The sequence below is a fragment of the Arachis hypogaea genome, chromosome 9, assembly GCF_003086295.3.
Source record: "Arachis hypogaea cultivar Tifrunner chromosome 9, arahy.Tifrunner.gnm2.J5K5, whole genome shotgun sequence".
NCBI lineage: Eukaryota > Viridiplantae > Streptophyta > Magnoliopsida > Fabales > Fabaceae > Arachis > Arachis hypogaea.
The window spans coordinates 24,092,225-24,098,779 of NC_092044.1; the positions used below are offsets into that span (position 1 = coordinate 24,092,225).

A 6,555-nucleotide genomic window follows, 5' to 3' on the forward strand; every position below is an offset into this window, starting at 1 on the left:
GAGGCTAGTGAACGTCCATTGAGGTCTTCCTCAGTGGTGATCACTGCCTCTTCCTCCTCTCCAAATTCGGCCATGTTGATGGCCTTGCACTCTCCTTTTGGATTCTCTTCTGTATTGCTTGGAAGAGTACTAGGAGGGAGTTCAGTAACTTTCTTACTCAGCTGAACCACTTGTGCCTCCAAGTTTCTAATGGAGGACCTTGTTTCAGTCATAAAACTTTGAGTGGTTTTGATTAGATCAGAGACCATGGTTGCTAAGTCAGAGTGGCTCTGCTTAGAATTTTCTGTCTGTTGCTGAGAAGATGATGGAAAAGGCTTGCCATTGCTAAACCTGTTTCTTCCACCATTATTGTTGTTAAAACCTTGTTGAGGTCTCTGTTGATCCTTCCATGAGAGATTTGGATGATTTCTCCATGAAGAATTATAGGTGTTTTCATAGGGTTCTCCCATGTAATTCACCTTTTCCATTTATGGGTTCTCAGGATCATAAGCTTCTTCTTCAGATGAAGCATCCTTAGTACTGCCTGGTGCAGCTTGCATTCCAGACAGACTTTGAGAAATCATATTGACTTGCTGAGTCAATATTTTGTTCTGAGCCAATATGGCATTCAAAGTATCAATCTCAAGAACTCCTTTCTTCTGATTCGTCCCATTGTTCACAGGATTCCTTTCAGAAGTGTACATGAATTGGTTATTTGCAACCATTTCAATGAGTTCTTGAGCTTCTGTAGGTGTCTTCTTCAGATGAAGAGATCCTCCAGCAGAGCTGTCCAATGACATCTTGGACAGTTCAGACAGACCATCATAGAAGATACCTATGATGCTCCATTCAGAAAGCATGTCAGAAGGACACTTTTTGATCAATTGTTTGTATCTTTCCCAAGCTTCATAGAGGGATTCACCTTCCTTCTATCTGAAGGTTTGGACTTCCACTCTAAGCTTACTCAATTTTTGAGGTGGAAAGAACTTTGCCAAGAAGGCATTGACTAGCTTTTCCCAAGAGTTCAGGCTTTCTTTAGGTTGTGAGTCCAACCATATCCTAGCTCTGTCTCTTACAGCAAAAGGGAATAGCATAAGTCTGTAGACCTCAGGGTCAACCCCATTGGTCTTGACAGTGTCACAGATTTGCAAGAATTCAGTTAAAAACTGATGAGGACCTTCCAATGGAAGTCCATGAAACTTGCAATTCTTTTGCATTAGAGAAACAAATTGAGGCTTAAGCTCAAAGTTGTTTGCTCCAATGGCAGGGATAGAGATGCTTCTCCCATAGAAGTCGGGAGTAGGTGCAGTAAAGTCACCTAGCACCTTCCTTGCATTGTTGGCATTGTTGTTGTTTTCGGCTGCCATGGTTTCTTCTTCTTTGAAGAGCTTTGTTAGGCCCTCTACAGAGAGTAATGCTTTAGCTTCTCTTAGCTTTCGCTTCAAGGTCCTTTCAGGTTCAGGGTCAGTCTCAACAAGAATACTTTTGTCTTTGCTCCTGCTCATATTAAAGAGAAGAGAACAAGAAAATATGGAATCCTCTATGTCACAGTATAGAGATTCCTTGAGGTGGCACGGGAAAAGAAAAATAGAAAGAGGAGGTAGAAGAATTAGGATGTGAGAAGAGGGGAAGAATTTTCGAAAATAAGTTAAAAGATTTTGAAAAAGAATTTTGAAAATTGATTGATGATTTTCGAAAACTAAGAGTGGGAAAGAAATTAAGTGATTTTTGAACAAGATTTTGAAATTAGAAATCAAAAAGATATGATTGAAAACTATTTTGAAAAAGATGTGATTAAGAAGATATGATTGAAAAGATATAGCTTTAAAAAGATATGATTGAGAAGATATGATTTGAAAACAATTTACAAAGATTTGATTTTGAAAATTAATGACTTGGCTAACAAGAAAAGATATGATTCAAACATTAAACCTTCCTCAACAGAAAAGGCAACATACTTGAAATGTTGAATCAAATCATTAATTATTAGCAAGTATTTTTGAAAAAGGAAAGAAATTGATTTTGAAAATATATGATTGAAAAGATATGATTTGAAAAAGATTTGATTTTGAAAAATTATGAAAACTTGAAAAAAATTTGAATTAAAAACAAAGTCTTCCCTCTCGTGCCATCCTGGCGTTAAACGCCCAGAATGGTATCCATTCTGGCGTTTAACGCCCAAAATGCTACCCTTTTGGGCATTAAACGCCCAGCCAGGCACCCTGGCTGGCGTTTAAATGCCAGTTTTCCTTCCTTACTGGGCGTTTTGAACGCCCAGCTTTTTCTGTGTAATTCCTCTGCTGTATGTTCTGAATCTTCAATTCTCTGTATTATTGAACTGAAAAGACACAAATTAATTTTTTTTTGCATTTTTAATGATGAGGAATAACCAAAATGCAACTAAAATCAAATAAACAATGCATGCAAGACACCAAACTTAGATGTTTGTATACTACTGACACTAACAAATTGAGAATGCATATGAGAAACAACAAAACACACAAAACAAGAGAATTTCAAGATCAGAGCAAGTAAATCATCAAGAACAACTTGATGATCACTGAAGACACATGAATGCAAAAAGAACAGAAACATGCAATTGACACCAAACTTAAAATGAGACACTAGACTCAAACAAGAAATATTTTTGGTTTTTATGGTTTTGTAATTTTTTTGGTTTTTTCAAAAATTATATGGAGAAGAAAATAAAGAGGTTCAAAATTTTTAATAAGAATTCCAGGAATCATGCAATGTTAGTCTAAAGCTTTAGTCTAAAGGAATTAGACATGGCTAGCCAAGCTTTAGCAGGACATTGCATTCAAGAGCTAAATTGATGAAGATCAATCAGCTTTGGTGATGATAAGAACATCACCTTGAAACACTAGAATTCATTCTTAAAAATTTTGAAAGATACCTAATCTAAGCAACAAGATGAACCGTCAGTTGTCCAAACTCAAACAATCCCCGGCAACGGCGCCAAAAACTTGGTGTTGTTGCTGGATCAAAACTTGGCACTGTTATTGCAGGGAACAAATGCGAAACTGTAGTTAGGACATTCAATTCCCCGGCAACGGCACCAAAAACTTGGTGCACGAAATTGTGATCATCAATGGCGCCATCAACATGGTACGCACAATTGCAATCTCAACTCTTTATCACAACTTCGCATAACTAACCAGCAAGTGCACTGGGTCGTCCAAGTAATAAACCTTACACGAGTAAGGGTCAATCCCACGGAGATTGTTGGTATGAAGCAAGCTATGGTCATCTTGTAAATCTCAGTCAGGAAGATTCAAATGGTTATGAATGATTTATGAATAAAGCATAGAATAAAGATAGAGATACTTATGTAATTCATTGGTGAGAATTTCAGATAAGCGCATGGAGATGCTTTGTCCCTTCCGTCTCTCTGCTTTCCTACTGTCTTCATCCAATCCTTCTTACTCCTTTCCATGGCAAGCTGTATGTAGGGTTTCACTGTTGTCAGTGGCTACAGTCCCGTCCTCTCAGTGAAAATGTTCAACGTGCTCTGTCACAGCACGGCTATTCAGCTGTCGGTTCTCGATCATGTCGGAATAGAATCCAGTGATTCTTTTGTGTCCGTCACTAACGCCCCACAATCGCGAGTTTGAAGCTCGTCACAGTCATTCAATCATTGAATCCTACTCAGAATACCACAGACAAGGTTTAGACCTTCCGGATTCTCTTGAATGCCGCCATCAATTCTAGCTTATACCACGAAGATTCTGATTAAGGAACCCAAGAGATAAACATTCAAGCCTTGTTTGCTTGTAGAACGGAAGTGGTTGTCAGGCACGCGTTCATAAGTGAGAATGATGATGAGCGTCACATAATCATCACATTCATCATGTTCTTGGGTGCGAATGAATATCTTGGAACAAGAATAAGCTGAATTGAATAGAAGAACAATAGTAATTGCATTAATACTCGAGGTACAGCAGAGCTCCACACCTTAATCTATGGTGTGTAGAAACTCCACCGTTGAAAATACATAAGAACAAGGTCTAGGCATGGCCGAGAGGCCAGCCCCCGATAATCTAAGAACTAGATGTCCAAAAATGATCTAAAGATCTAAAGTGATCAAAAGATTCTAGTGATCAAAAGACCAAAATACAATAGCAAAAGGTCCTATTTGTAGAGAACTAGTAGCTTAGGGTTTACAAAGATGAGTAAATGACATAAAAATCCACTTCCGGGCCCACTTGGTGTGTGCTTGGGCTGAGCATTGAAGCCTTTTCGTGTAGAGACTCTTCTTGGAGTTAAACGCCAGCTTTTGTGCCAGTTTGGGCGTTTAACTCCCATTCTTGTGCCAATTCCGGCGTTTTACGCCAGAATTCTTGAGCTGACTTGGAATGCCTGCTTGGGCCATCAAATCTCGAGCAAAGTATGAACTATTATACATTGCTGGAAAGCCCAGGATGTCTATTTTCTAACGCAGTTGAAAGCGCGCCAATTGGGCTTTTGTAGCTCCAGAAAAAGCACTTCAAGTGCAGGGAGGTCAGAATCCAATAGCATCTGCAGTCCTTTTCAGCCTCTGAATCAGATTTTTGCTCAGGTCCCTCAATTTTAGCCAGAAAATATCTGAAATCACAGAAAAACACACAAACTCATAAGAATATAATAAAAACTAACTAAAATATACTAAAAACATACTAAAAACAATGCCAAAAAGCGTACAAATTATCCGCTCATCTTTCTTAATACCTTGCACCATAGGCACCATGACCTTTGAGAAGGCTCTGTGTGACCTGGGGTCAGGTATCAACCTCATGCCACTCTCTGTAATGGAGAAACTAGAGATCTTTGAGGTACAAGCTGCAAGAATCTCACTAGAGATGGCAGACAAATCAATGAAACAGGCTTATGGACTTGTAGAGGATGTCTTAGTGAAGGTTGAATGCCTTTACGTCCCTACTGACTTCATAATCCTAGATACTGGGAAGGATGAGGATGAATCTATCATCCTTGGAAGACCCTTCCTAGCCACAACAAGGGCTGTGATTGATGTGGACAGAGGAGAGTTAGTCCTTTAATTGAATGAGGACTACCTTGTGTTTAAGAAACAAAGATCTTCTTCTGTAAACATGGAGAAGAAGCATGAAAAGCTTCTTTCAATACAGAGTCAGATAGAGCCCCCACACTCAACTTCTAAGTTTGGTGTTGGGAAGCCACAACCATGTTCTGAGTATCTGTAAAGCTATGTAAGAGCTTCCTGTCAAGCTATTGACATTAAAGAAGTGCTTATTGGGAGGCAACCCAATTTTATTTATCTATATTTATTACTCTTTCATTTTATTTTCCATTGTTATTATATGTCTTCTTTAGGTTGATGATCATGTGAAGTCACAAAAATAGCTGCAGAATTAAAGTAAGAATAAAAAATAGCATAAAAAATAGCACACCCTGGACGACGAGCTTACTGGCATTTAAACGCCAGTAAGGATAGCAAAATGGGCGTTTAACGCCCATTCTGGCAGTATTCTGGGCGTTAAATGCCAGAAATGATAGCCAGACTGGTGTTTAACGCCTGAAAAGGATGTCTGGTGTCTGGCTGGCGTTAAACGCCAGTAAGGGTAGCAGAATGGGCGTTTAACGCCCAGTTTGGCAGCATTCTGGGCGTTAAACGCCAGAACTGGCAACTAGACTGGCGTTTAACGCCAGAAAAGGGCATCAGCCTGGCGTTTAACACCAGAAATGCCACACAGAGGGTGTTTAAATGCGAGAAAGGTGTAAGGATGAGAAATTCTTGACACCTCAGAAACTGTGGACCCCACAGGATCCCTACTTATCTCAACTCACTCTCATTCCTCTTCACACCTTTCCATAACACTCTTTTCCAAACACCATTCACCTATCAAATCCTACCCTCTTCCCCATAATCTCTTCACCTACCCCCACCCACTCAAATTCAAACCATTTCCATTCCAAACCCAACCCCTATCACATAGATTCCCTCTCCTCCTTACCCTATAAATACCCCTCCTTACTCCTTCATTTTCACACATCATAAATACTCCTAACCCCCTTTGCCAAACCACTCCTACACCTCCATCTCCTCCATTTCTTCTTCTTCTCCTCCTTTCTTTCTTTTTTTACTCGAGGACGAGCAAACCTTTTAAGTTTGGTGTGGAAAAAGCGTTGTTTTTTGTTTTTCCATAACCATTAATGGCACCTAAGGTCGAAGAAAACTCTAAGAAGAGGAAAGGGAAGGCAGTTGCTTTTAACTCCGAGTCTTGGAAGATGGAGAGATTCATCTCAAAAGTCCATCACTAGAAAGAGGATGGAGCAAACAAGAGAGCCCACTCATGGACCTCAACAAGAGCATAAGGAAGTCTCTCATCAAGAAATCCCTAAGATGCCTCAAGGGATGCATTTTCCTCCACACATCTATTGGGAGCAACTCAACACCTCTTTAGGAGATTTGAGTTCCAACATGGAGCAACTAAGGATGGAGCACCAAGAGCACTCCATTATCCTCCACGAAATTAAAGAAGACCAAAGAGCCATGAGGGAGGAACAACAAAGGCAAGGAAAAGACATTGAGGAGCTCAAGCA

General features: G+C 39.7%; 1 non-coding gene across 1 annotated transcript; it reads left to right on the top strand.

Moving 5' to 3' along the window:
• Window positions 1–833: 833 nt before the first annotated feature.
• On the top strand, window positions 834–941 carry LOC112713528 (small nucleolar RNA R71). Its single transcript, XR_003158500.1, has one exon. It is a non-coding gene; the product is annotated as a small nucleolar RNA R71 (small nucleolar RNA).
• The last annotated feature ends 5,614 nt before the right edge of the window (window positions 942–6,555 follow it).